The sequence below is a fragment of the Artibeus jamaicensis genome, unplaced genomic scaffold, assembly GCF_021234435.1.
Source record: "Artibeus jamaicensis isolate MK-2021 breed Jamaican fruit bat unplaced genomic scaffold, CSHL_Jam_final scaffold_461, whole genome shotgun sequence".
Lineage (NCBI taxonomy): Eukaryota > Metazoa > Chordata > Mammalia > Chiroptera > Phyllostomidae > Artibeus > Artibeus jamaicensis.
The window spans coordinates 2,553,125-2,567,468 of NW_026522045.1; the positions used below are offsets into that span (position 1 = coordinate 2,553,125).

At 37.4% G+C, this 14,344-nt stretch overlaps 1 non-coding gene across 1 annotated transcript; it reads left to right on the forward strand.

Annotated features, from left to right (window-relative positions):
- The first annotated feature begins 8,590 nt into the window (after positions 1-8,590).
- Positions 8,591-8,696, forward strand: LOC128626228 (U6 spliceosomal RNA). Its single transcript, XR_008390140.1, has one exon. It is a non-coding gene; the product is annotated as a U6 spliceosomal RNA (small nuclear RNA).
- The last annotated feature ends 5,648 nt before the right edge of the window (positions 8,697-14,344 follow it).

Genomic DNA, 14,344 nt, shown 5'->3' on the forward strand with positions numbered 1-14,344 from the left:
GCTCCTGCAACTGACCCTTCCATTTCCCAGGCCGGTAGCTATGACATCGGCACAAGGGCCGAGAATGTCCCAGCTCTGGTTCCTGACTCCTCTGTCTCCCAGGACTGTCACAGGGGCTTGGAGTGTCTGGCTCCCGTACTTGACTCTCCGGCTCCTAGGCTTGTTGCTCTGGCAGCAACACAGGGGCCGCGTGAGACCCAGCTCCAGTAGCTGACTCTGCCGCCGTCTGGTGTTTCAGTGTGAGTCACAATCTCTGGTCTTTTAATTTCATAAATGCTGGGTAACCGATGGTTTATTGTATTGTTTCTCTATAGATCTGCCAGGATTTTCACCCATGAGTACAGAAGCTAGTATCAGCTCCATCTTACTCCGTCGCCATCTTCCCAGCCTCCTTCACATTTACTCTTCTTATCATCCTTCAGTGACCCTTTGAAGCCCCCAAGTCACCTTATCTCATTTCTAGTTCAGAATGTTTTATATACCCATGTTCTCCTTCCGTCTCTGAACCTCTCATGCATGTAGGGTCTCTGACTCAGTCATGTATGCAGGATTTCCATACATATGTATGCATTAAATTTAGTTGTATTCTCTTGTTATCTGTTTCATGTCTATTTGATTAGACAAGTCAAAAGAATCTTGATGGTAGAGGAAAGTTTCTTTCTCCTCTACAAGGACACAAATGTAATTAATCTTTTTGCCATCAAGTGGCTGATTGGTCTCTAATAGAAAGTGACATAATGATGACTGAGATTTGGTCTCTGTTGCTAGCTGGTTACACATTCAGCAATAACACTAACTAGACCAGCCTTGGTAAGTGAAGTTCTCTGATATGTAGCCTATGCTCCGCATCAATATCTGCAAAATGAAGGATTTCTCCATTCATGTATCCATTTTACCCGATTGGAGTAACCTAAATGGTCTAGTCATGATTTATCTTTTTCCATGTAATACCTCTTTCATGTTGGATGCCCTCTGGCAGGTGTTAAAATACTAAATAAATATCTTTACATTGCATGGAAGCTTCCATAAGTCCATTCACTACTTTTCTTTCACAGACTTGCTTATCCTTGATCTTTCATTCTTTTTACTTTAAGGCCCTTGACCATCAGTCAAGCCATTTTCCACTGCCCATAAATCTATATAAATTTGAACCTTAGGTCACCTCTCTGTCCTCATGAAGTGGATAATCTGATATGTGGAGGGGATTTCTCTTTGTGGCTGACTTTGAAAGGCATTCTTGAGTAGGGTTCTAATCTAGCCAGAGTTCATTTAAGCCAGAGTTCCCCTATATGCCAAACTGTCAAGCCATGAACTCAGCTCAGCCTTTTTTTCCTGATTAGCTGAACTTAAAAAGGGGGGATTTGCATGATGGTGGGGGATAATTTGGGGATACAGACCACTTGCTCATGGAGCTTACATGTGATTTCTGGCTCTGTTAGCGCTTGATCCTGAATGTACAACCTCCAAACAATGATAGACTGATCTTGAGCCTGCCTGATCTGAGCATTTGGTTAATCTGAGAGAATTCAGATTATCATGAGCAGTTTTGGATGCATGTACATGTTATGAAACATATCCTCAGATGAAGTTCTAGGCTGCTTAATACTCGGTTATGATAGAGACAGCATCTGAGCATGCTTCACTAATCTGGTCCCCATATAGATGGCAATAAAACTCTTTAATAGTATGTCAAATGATGTCACTTGTCTGCTTGAAACACTCAAAATAAAATCTATATTTACTGCATTTATGAGGTTACATATAATCTGGCATTTTCATGCACCTCTGCTTTCATGTGAAACTATTCTCTTCTCTCACTGTCTTGTAGCCACACACACTTACTTGCTGTTCTTTGAATATGCAAACTGTGCTACCATATAAGCATATATGGACTTACTGTACAATTTTTCCAGAACATTCTTTGCTCAGACACCTACATGATTTACTCTGTTACATCATTAATATCTCTGGTCAAATGTCTCCATATCAGAAATGAATTGCCTGTTTAGCTAAAAAGGTAGCTCTCATACATGTCATGAAATATTTCTTTAATCCTGTCTTAAGTTCCCTCAGAACATTTACCAACTCCTTATATGTTATGTATGAATTTGCTTGTTTATATTATGTTTTCTCCTATTACATTGTAAACTGAAGATATGCAAATATTTTTATTTGGCTTACTTGCTGTTGTATTACAGCACCCAAAATTTATTTCTGGAATATTAGGTATTCAATAAATATTTGTTGAATGAGTGAATGCCTGTATTTGTCATTCTTTTGGGCTGCCTACATATCAGCCACTTACTATGTTAGAATATGTGAAGTTAGGACACTGCTCTACTCAATATGCTCAAATGACTTTCCATCTTCTTCAGAGTGAAATCTAAAGTCTTAGCTTAGTCTACAGGGCCTTGCACGATCTGATCTGATCTTATCTTCATTACTTATCTACTTTTGCCATACTGGACAACTTATTGTTCTTTGAACATCTCAGATCTGCTCAGAACTCAGGGACTTTTGACTTGATAATATCTCTCCCTGAAATATTTTACACAGACAGTGTATGCTTCTGCCTCATCTTTGTGTTTTTACTCAAATACCATTGTTTCAGGAAGACGTTTGCTGGTCATCTTATTGAAAATTGCAATTTTTCTCTGTCTCTTTTCCTCTGCTTTATTTTTCTTCCTAGCAATTATAAACATGTCATACTATAATATTGTACTATATAAAATGTTTTATTAAATATAGTACTGTATATTTTATTAAACTGCTTCTTGTTTCTGTCCCTGCACTTCACTATAAGTTTCATAAGAGCAGGTATTTTTTCTCTTTTTCAAAGTGCTATGTTGTCAACACTTAGAACATTACTTGGTATATGTTAGGCATTTATTACATACTTGTGGCATGAAGGAGCTCAGTTTCTAGAGGCAACAGTGTTAGTACACTTAGTGCCATAATCCAGTGTCTAGGATATGTGAATTCCTGTGTTTGTTACCAGAGGCAATAGCATTGACAGTAGAAGTGTGTTCATCACTGGATCAGTTCTATGGCACAAATTTTTTTAGCTACATATTTCTATGTCAGATTTTGTAGCCCATTTTGGGATTCTGAAATTTGTTCAATACCCATTTTTTACACTTAACTAGCCAAATTTGTTTCAGTTGCTTCCATCTAAGGCTTTAACTCATATAGACATAAGAATTACTTTAGTAAGATTAGTTGCACCAACATATCTTCACAGAAATACAGGAAATCTGGAATTGGTTTCTAGTTTGGTTGCAACTAAAAACAGTGAAAGTCCAGATAGAATTAAGAGAGGGTCAATTGGGTGCAATGGTAGAATAATTCTTCCATTGAAAATCTGTCTCAGCAGAACCCAGGGTTCTAGGACTGGGAGGAAAAAAAGTAAAAAGTAGTCCAGAGCAGATAAAGCCTTCAAGGCAAGTTGCTCTATCATGTGGAATGTATGACCCACTAGAAAGATGGGTACACATAAAAAGTACCTATGACAAGTTGGAATGCAGGATGGATTTTTGGATGAGCCTCCTGTAGTAAAGAGAAACACAATACAGACCAAAAGTGTTTTATAACAAAGCTATGTTTTCTTTGGCAAATCACTTGTATCCTTTCAAAAAACAGCTCTTAGCTTGTTGATCTGGGCTCTGATAGAAACAAAAAATCTGACAGTAGACATTAAGTACCTATATGGCCTGAATTAGCTGTCATGAAGTAGGTTTTATCTCATGCACTAAGTCATAAACTTGGACAGCATTCCATCACTTAGTGGAAATAGTGTACACATAATTGGACTTGAACAGGTACTATAGGCACAGTTAATTTGTATGAACAGATGATTCACATTCCTAATATGTCTACTTCAATTGCACAGTCACCCTCCTTGTCAGTGATACCTTTGACATCTTGAAGATTCCTGAGGACGAGCTAACTAAAGAAAAAAAATGAGCCTGGTTTCTGAGTAGCTGTGAATGTTGTACTGACACCATGCAAAATGTGGATTACTGCAGTATTATAAACTCACTTACATATTACCCCAAAAGACAGTGATGAAGGAAATCCCTTCCAGTTGGTTGAAACTCAAGATATATATCTCACTGTTTACTTTTTCTGGAAGGATATATATCCTGAGACGTGAATCATTACTTATTCATGGGTAGTGACTAATGGTTTGGCTGGATGGTCAGAGTCTGAAAGAATAAGACTGGAGGATTGGTGAAAAGGAAGTATGAATAAGAGCTTTCTGCATTGATCTCTCAGAATGGGCACCAAGCACAAGAATGTTTATGTCTTACATGAATATTCTTCCAGAGTTATCCTTAGCAGGACAAGATTTCAATAATCTTGGAAAATTTATCTTCCCTTATAATAATATTAGGAGTTCTTTTCTATATGCTTCATGTATTTTATTGCTAATTTATCATTTTATTTTTTATATATTGTGAACCTCTTAAGAACAGTAAGTAAATGTTTTGTTCATTTTGTGATAAAAATTTTTATTCTATTTCTGTCTTCTAGTACAATGCTGTCATACAGCAGGCATGCAATACATATTTAAATGAACAAAAGAAGACACTGTGCTAAGCAAGTATATATTTTATTTTCTCACTCAGATTGGATCATTTCCATAATATTGACATCCAGATTGATTTGATTGTGTTTCACCTGTCTGTGTTATTTCCCAAGTCTACCTAGTGCTTGCTCAATGGGTTATTATACAGTGATGGCTGGCCATGGTGGCAGGAATAATATAAAATATTTCTCATCAAGGTTCACCTACTGGGTTGACAACTTGCTTATAAAAACAAACTCTCCCTGAGCCTGACCCAATACAGTCAGCTACCTAGTGACAGGTAATTACAGTAAGCTGCATTTTTCACTGCTGGAATACAGTGTTTTGATATGCCTTCTTTGCCCAGCATGCTTCCGCTAGTTACCCTGATCCATTTACTGTATGCCATATAAACAGTCAAAATTCCCACACAATATTGCCTTCAACCAAAGAACTTTTAGCCAAAGCAGTAAGGAAATTAATTTGGATGATTCCCATGTGATGCACTGGTCTTTCCATGGACCGCATCGCACAGAAGCTGATTTTGCCTCAGCCACTGTGCCAGCTGAGAGCTGATCATGTGAGGTTAGTACTCTTTAATGGGATGCATGGAAGTATTTGATCAGGATATGATAATTCTCTCAAAGTCGTATTCCATAGATCTGGAGAAAATTAGAGTGGTACTCTTTTCTCACTATTCCATCTAATAAAATATTTTTATAGCAACTCTAGGGTTTGTTGATTGAAAGATCTTAGTACTCAAAGGAGGAAAGTTTCCTTCAGGGAATACAATAATGGTTACACTGAATTGAAAGGTTAAATATCAACTGACTATCTCAGGTGCCTTATTTACATTAGGGGAACAGGGAACAAAATGTCATTACATTATTAACTTAAATGAGGTGGCTCTTACACAACTGAGAGGTAGAGAGAAATAGAATCCCTGTGGGTACTCTTGTGACCAGTGGTAAAAGAAAATATAGCAACCCTAATCAAGCACAACCATAGGTTTAGATCTTTCATCTGACTTCAAAGCTCTAGCAGGTACAGTTGCTGGCTGAGAAAAAAGGGAAAATTAATGGCAGTATAAGAAGGGAATCTTTAGGGCTTCCTCAAAAATGGAGGCATAGATGGAGACACCTTGCTTTGTCACACAAGCAAGTTTAGAGACAACAAAATATTAGCAACAGAAAACACAGCCAGAACACAGAAAATTGAACTTTTCAGAAGTCCTATAACAATGAATGCTTCAGTCTGACAGGTAAGAGGGGTGAAACCAGCAGCTGGCGGAGCAGAGTTGCACAGGAAAACTCGGTCAGATGGACTCAGGCACACGGATCCCAGGTGTGCAGTTGCAAAGGGCCAACTCAGTGAACGACCTAGTGAGAACAACCCAGTGAGTGACCGGCACATCCGGCGATAGTGAAGGGCAGTGGGTTGACTGTGCTGGTGCATTCCTGCACAGATAGACCAGCGAGGTAGTGGGCAGTGAGACGGGACCGAGTGGGTCCCAGCCACGGGAGGCAGCAGAGATAAACAGTGTCACAACTCAGCAACCTGAGCAACTCTGCCCTGGTGAAGACCTCAGGCTTTGCTCTTCACCCAGCCATGGGAAGCAGAAGAGGGGGAGGCCATTTCCCCACTCTGACCCCACCACCACACACAGCGTCACAAACCCGAGACCCCACCCTGGAGGCCCCGCCCGCCCTGCCCCTAAGGCTCCTCTCTTCAGACTTAATGGGCGCAAGCAGACCAAAAATAGCTCAAGAAGATCACAAAGCCCCAGAGCCCATAAATCTAAGGGACAAAGAAATAGCAAAACTTTCAGATGCACAGTTCAAAACACTGGTGATCAGGATGCTCACAGAACTGGTTGATTTTAGTCACAAATTAGAGGAACATATGAAGGCTAAACTAATTGAAATGAATGGCAATGCACAGGAAACCAATAGTAATGGAAAGGAAACTGGGGCTCAAATCAAAGGAGTGGACCAGAAGGAGGATAACAATGACCAACCAGAAGAGAATGAAGAAACAAAAATTCAAAAAAATGAGGAGAGACTTAGGAACCTCCAGGACATCTTTAAACACTACAACATTTGAATTACAGGGGTACCAGAAGGGGGAAAGGCACAGCCACCAGTGGAAAACTTATTTGAACAAATAATAAAAGAGAATTTTCCCAATCTGGCAAAGGAAATAGACTTTCAGAAAATCCAGGAAGTTCAGAGAGTCCCAAAGATGTTGGACCCAAGAAGGAACACACCAAGGCACATCATCATTACATTAGCCAAGATTAAAATGAAAGAGAGAATCCTAGAAGCAGCAAGAGCTAAGGGGACAGTCACCTACAAAGGAATCCCCATCAGACTGTCAGCAGATTTCTCAAAAGAGACCTTCCAGGCAAGAAGGGGCTGGAAAGAGGTATTCCAAGTCATGAAATCCAAAGACCTACAACCAAGATTGCTCTATCCAGCAAAACTTTCATTTAGAATGGAAGGACAGATAAAGTGCTTCTCAGATAAGATCCAATTCAAGGAGTTCATCATCACCAAGCCCTTATTATATGAAATGTTAAAGGGACTTACCTAAGAAAAAGAAGATAAAAAAGATGAACAGTGAAAGGACAGCAAATGCACAATTATTAACAACCACATCTAAAACAAAAGCAAGCTAAAAGGACAGCTAGATCAGGAGCAAAACCATAGAAATGAAGATCTCATGGAGGGTTAGCAACAGGGGAGTGGGAGGAGAAGGGAGGAGAAGGTACAGAAAATAAGTAGCATAGATGGTAGGTAGAAAATAGATAGATGGGGGGGCAAGAATAGTATGGGAAATATAGAATCTAAAGAACTTGAGACACATGGTCATAAACTAAAGGGGGAGGATTGTAGGGGTGGGGGTGCAGGTGGAGGAAAATGAAGGGGGGAAAAGAACAACTGTAGTGGCATAATCAATAAAATATAGATAAATAAATAAATAAATAAATAAATAAATAAATAAATAAATAGAATTGTAAAAAAAGAAGGGAATGTTTAATCGTTACTGTGTCCTTGTGATTAGATGTAGAAAACCATATCATAGCATCATTTCATATCATTTTCCTCACTGTGCTATATGGATTTGCATATTTTAACTAATTTATTTCTATATCCCCAAGTATTTTCAGGTGTGTTAGTAATCATTACAAATATGAGGTGTCTTGGTTACTAAATTTACCAGTTAGAATATTGAGACAGTATTGTAACACAAAAAGATGAACAAAGGTCATTACAGATGCATTACCAGGGGTGTCAAACTCATTTTCACTGAGAGCCACATCAACCTCCTGGTTGCCTTCAAAGGGCTGAATGTAACTGCAACTCCTTAACAATTAAGGAGTAGTTACATTTATATAGCCCTAAAATCATTTTGGCCATCTGAAGGCAACCACAAGACTGATGTGGCCCCTGGTGAAAATGAGTTTGACACCCTTGCATTATGCCTTTAGAGCTGGATAAAGTAAGCAATAAGAAGTTTTGGTTGCTATCTAATCTTAATTAATTTGGGCTGTTATAACAAATTATCATTAAACTGGGTTGCTTATAAACTGCAAAAATTTATTTCTTATAGTACTGTAGGCTAGAAGTCTAAGATACTGGAAAATTTGGTGTCTGTTGAGAGCCAGCTTTCTTAGAGAAGAATGTTTACTCACTGTGTCCTCACATGGCAGAAAGGGCCAGGAAGCTCTCTTGATCCCCTTGTATGAGGATTCTGCCCTCATGTCCTAATAATTTCCTAAAGGTCTCACCTCCTAACAGCATCATTTTAAGGGTTATAATTTCAACTTATGAATTCTGGGGAGACATAAACACTTTACTCCATTGCATAACTTTTGTACAGATAGTGCAGTTTGGTTGTATAAGGAACAACTGCATTATACCACATAAGAATGTGGTATAATGCAGGGGTTTTGGACCTTGAGAAAATCATTTCATCTTTTTTCCGTCAATTTTCTCACTGGTAAACTAGGGAGCAGATAGTGCTAACTTCGGCAAAACAAATACTAAAATTGAAACAATGCACAGAAGATTAGCATGGCCTTTGCAGAAGGCTGACACATATATTTGTAAATACATAAAAGATGCTTAGAAAAATGCCTAGCTTAAAGTAAGAACTATGCAATGTAAAACAAAATAGGATATGGAAAGAATACTACATGCTCATGTTAGATAGCTGAAGGAGTAAACTGTGGTAATCATTCAACATTGTTTTGGTTACTTAGGATCTAAACTTACCTTCCTATGTTTAGGGAATCCTCCACTATAAGCAGACAAAGCTAACTTCCTACTGATGGAAACTGCAGAGTCCGGGTACAGTACTTGTTTTCCCAGTACCAGTCTAGCTAGGAATTTGGCACACAACTTAAACTTTTCCAATCAAATGACCCTCCCAGAGAGACATGCTAGAATTCAATTTGGCAGGTGTGAAAGCAGTGATTGCAGCTATGCCTAGTCTCTGGACGCCAACAGACAGTGAGTGCTCTTAAGAGCAAAATTCCAGTGCCTCCATCAGCGGTGCATGTGATACTGTCTGGCACCTTTTGCACTAGCAGTAATGTTTTCACTCAACCAACTCTGCGGTATGATTAACAACATTGTTATTTATTGTACACTATGTAAGTCCAGTTTTAGGTCCTTCTAAAGACACTGAACAAATATATTTTTATTTTTATTATGTCTTAATAGAAATAGTTTTATTTAGATTGAATTGAATTTTGTTACTTCTGATTCAGATTACTGGTCTATAATATAGTTCAGTTCAATTTAATGAATATTTTAGAATTAAAATGTATTTTGCATTTGAGTACATGTGATCAGAAAAAACACTTTTTAAGAAGATATTTGCCATTACTAAATTACAAATTTTTATTTCTCATATTTGAAACAAAATTAAATTTGATTCATTACTGACTAAATATGTTTGTGATGTTCTTACTGAATTTTCGCATATATTCATTTCATAAAATTATTTTCGGAACTAAAGAAACACAGTGGTACATCGGTACTTGTGACAAGTACTGAAATTTACCAGTACCAAAGTCAAGTGATGATGAAGCATTTTCTCTTGAGGGGTGGAGATGTGATTCATACAAGTCTTAGCAAGTGGGAGGAGTCTCAGAGCAAGCTCTGAGTGCTGAAACACTTTTTTTCTCATCAAAATGCAATGAGAACAGGATTTGACAAGTTCTAAAGCCAACTAGTACCAAGATATGACTTGTACTATCATAGTGTGAAATACCAGAAGATGTTTGGGAATATATTTGTCTTTTTAGAATGCTAACATTTTTGTAGTTGTGGTTATAAATTTGGCTCTTAACCAAATGCATTTTGATAAATAAAATATTCTCCATGGTCTTACTAATCTTCTTCTATTCCATCTTATAGTGAAATCATATCCAGAAACTGGGACCCTGGAAAAAAAGAGAATATAAGGTAAGTAAAGGGTTATTTTGACCTTATTAGTGCATGTAAAAGAAAGGGAATGTTACTGAGAAACATCAGAAAAACAAAAAGTTTTGTTGGTTAATTAATAGTTTCATCTTTAAACACTTTCTCTTCAATTTTGCCTCATGTGAAAATCCATCAAATCTTTTTTTTCCTTTTTAAATTGTTCAAGTACAGTTTTCTGCCTTTCCCCCCAACCACTCCCCACCGCTCCAGCCCTCCCCACCTCCCTCCCTCATTTCCATCCCCTCTTATTATTGTCCATATGTCCTTTATAATTGTTCCTGTAAACTCTTCACCCTTTTATCCCACTTTATCCCCCATTATCCCCTCCTCTCTTCTCTCTTATTACTATCAGCCTGTTCTCAATTTCACAGTTTCTGGCTATACTTTGCTTGCTTGTTTGTTTTGTTGATTAGGTTCTTGTTAATGGTGAGATCATCACTGCTCTGATATTTGTCTTTAAGTGCCTGGCTTATCTCACTTAGCATAATGCTCTCTAGTTCCATCCATGATGTCTCAAAGGGTAGGAACTCCTTTCTTTCTGCTGCATAGAATTCCATTGTGTAAATGTACCACAGTTTTTTGATCCATTCATTTACTGATGGGCATTAGAGAGATGTAAATTAAAACCACAATGATATACCATTTCATGCCAGTCAGAATGGCCATAAACAAAGCAACAAACAAGTATTGGAGTAGTTGTGGAGAAAAGAGAATCCTAGTGCACTGTTGTTGGGATTGCAGACTGGTGCAACTACTATGAAAAACAGTATGTGTTGGTGGGATTGCAGACTGGTACAACCATTATGGAAAACAGTATGGAATTTTCTCAGAAAAATAAAAATCAACCTGCCTACTGACCCAGCAATTTCACTGCTGGGATTATATCCTAAGAATCCTAAAACATCAATATCAAAGAACCTATGCACCACAATGTTCATAGCAGCACAATTTACAGTAGCCAAGAGTTGGAAGCAACCTAGGTGCCCATCAGTAAATGAATGGATCAAAAAATTGTGGTACATATACACAATGGAATTCTATGCAGCAGAGAGAAAGAAGGAGCTACTACCTTTTGCAACAACATGGATGGAACTGGAAAGCATTATGCTGAGTGAAATAGGCCAGGTGCTGAAAGACAAATACCATATGATCTCACCTTTAACAGGAAGCTAAACAACAAAACAAACAAGCAAGCAGAGAAAAAAAGAAAAACCAAAGACACTGAAATAGAGAACAAGGGGATAGTGACGAGAGGGGAGAAGGAAGGGAAGTTAAGGGGAAAAAGTGGGAGGGATTTGGAGGAACAAATAGAAAGGACACAGGGACGAGAACTAAGGGGGTTGGAAATGGGAGGGAGGTGGGTAGCAAGGGGCAGGGGAGGCTGGGATGGGAGAAATAGACAAAAAAACTGTACTTGAAAAATAACTAAATAAAATTAATAAAAAAACTATGGAATTTCCTCAGAAAACTAAAAATGGAATTACTTTTTGACCTAGCAATTCCACTGCTAGGATTATATCCTAAGAACTCTGAAACACCAATCCAAAAGAACCTATGCACTCCAATGTTTATAAAAGCACAATTTACAATACCCAAGTGGTGGAAGCAACCTAGATGCCCATCAGTAAACGAATGGAACAAAAAACTATGGTACATTTACACAGTCGAATTCTATTCAGCAGAAAGAAAGAAGGAGCTCCTACCCTTTGCAACAGCATGATGGAACTGGAAAGCATTATGCTGAGTGAAATAAGCCAGACGGTGAAAGACAAATACCATATGACCTTACCTTTAACAGGAATCTAATCAACAAAACCAACAAACAAGCAAAATAAAAACAAAGACACTGAAATTGAGAACAAGTTGACAGTGACTAGAGGGGAGAGGGGAGGAAATTTCAGGGGAAAAGGGAAAGGGGTTGCAGGAACTAGTATAAAGGACACATGGGCAATAACAAGGGGGATGGGAATGATAGGGGGGTGGGGAGGACTGGATAGTGGGCTGGGATGGGAGTAAAAGACATAAAACTGTACTTGAACAACAATTAAAATAAAAAATAAAATACAATAAATAACTGTAAGAAAAGAAGTGAAAAAATAGGAGAAAACACTAAATAGTAATTATTATCAATGATATTTAACTTTCCACTTACCACTAATGAGTTTTTATATAAGATAAACTTATGAAAGGTTATGGTGAAGTTTTTCAATGATAAAATATTATGTTAACTTTAATTTCAAAAATAATACTTTTTTCAAATATGTTTGTGAATTATTTTTTTTTCTGGTTTGAAACCAGGAATTGTTTTCTGTGGTATTTGTGTTGATGTTGGAGTACTCAGTGCACCTACATTCATCTATGTTTAGTGTGGACACATGGTCACAGACTGTACTATATATAAAAAAATATGCTCCTGAAATCTTATTTTGCCAACATATAGTGTTTGGTGACTTATTTTCATCAATTCAATATAAAGGGATTTACAACATGGAAATACAAATCCTCTTACCCTCTTTCTTTCTGCTGTGTTCCAGTCTTAAAGTCAGTAAAAGCAATGTTTACTATCTTCTGTAGTAAAAATAACACAACAGAAAGAATAAGTTATAACTGCACATCATTCACATTAATATCATCATTACAATAAGAGTTTCATTTGTTATCATTTAATATTTAATAGCCAAATAAATGTAGCTCACTTTGACATTGCTCTGATTGAAGATATCCTAATGAAGAGTTCTATGATTGATTGGCCAGTTGACATCAACACAACTATAGGCTTGTACAGGCATTAAAAAGCCAAATTGTTGAAAGGAAAAACACACAAAATCTTGTAGTAAAATGTAGATGGAGTTGGAATATAAGCAGGCTATGAGTACAGGGTGGAAGGACTAAGCAAAAAGGAAAAAGGACTCATGGACATGGACAACAGTGTGGGAGTTTCTGGGTGGAGCAGATATAACGGGGACAAATGATAATAGAAAAATACATTAAAGATTACATGAAAAAAGAAAAAGAACTCTTCCTTGTGGATATGTGCTTGGAACAATTTTATAGGAAGCAACTGTTAGGCACTGTTGTATGGCTAAAGAAACAATTTTCTCTTTTGAAACAATAGCAACAAAATGCACTGCTCTGGGGACCATACCCTCTTAGTTTAGGCTTTCAAGGAAGGCTTTTCCCAACAAGATGATCAATTCTATAACACAATTTTTTGATATTAAAAATGAGTGTGTTGACAGTCACAAATTTATTCAAGCAAACAAAAATCTAAAAACATGAGTTATGTTTTTCTAACTGAATTAAGTAAAACTTGATTTCACCAGTAAATTATGTTGTTCATTAATCAGAATGCTGGATTGAAGAAAATTTTATAGTGCTTCATTTTCAGTTTGTCTTCCTCTCTCTCTTTTTCTACCCTACTCTTCCTCAACACAAATGCACACACCCTACACAATTTTTAACTTCAAACTAAATTACTTGGATCAAAGCTTTCTTAATCTTTTTTGGGCTTCACTAAGATTGTATTTAAAAGTTCCTGTCATACCTCAGATACACAATAGCCTGGGATATGGAATGATGGAACTACATTGAAAGCTAGGTAATCATGTCCAGAATTCCAACTCTTAGTGGGTTTATAATTCAACTCTACTTGAGCACAGTATGTGGTGATTTACATGACTTCACTTGACACAGACGTTTCACGAAAACAAACCACTGGGATATGTATTACAGGGTAGTGTCCATTGCAAAAGATAAATCTTTTATAAAACTTGAGATTCACTCTTTAAAAAGTTAGGTATGACTCATGCTGTACATTAGAGATTTTAAATTATTATGTGAAAGATCGGTAAAGGCACAACAATACTATTCAGTTATTTTTTGATATCTGAGAGAATGGTTCTACATGTTGTGAGTTGGAGATACTGGAGACAATACAGCTGGGACTGAGTCATGTAAAACAGCCTAGTACCTCTGTACATTTGGCATCAACTAACTGTATTTTAGTTGACCCCAAACGATAATACTATGTTGGTGATTTCACATCTTGGATGTGGATCAGAATTAATATGGAAGGTCACTAAAAATGAGGATTTCTGGGCTTCACCCCCCCCAGACTTGTTTAATCAGAATCTTTGGTGCTGTACACATAGAACCAGTATTTTCTCCAGCAACCTCAATACCAATGATTCAGATACAGCCAGAAAGACCCATGTATGTGAATCTCTGCACTTTATATTGAACATCTAAACTCAGATCCTATTCTTGGCAGCAAAACTTATTTGGT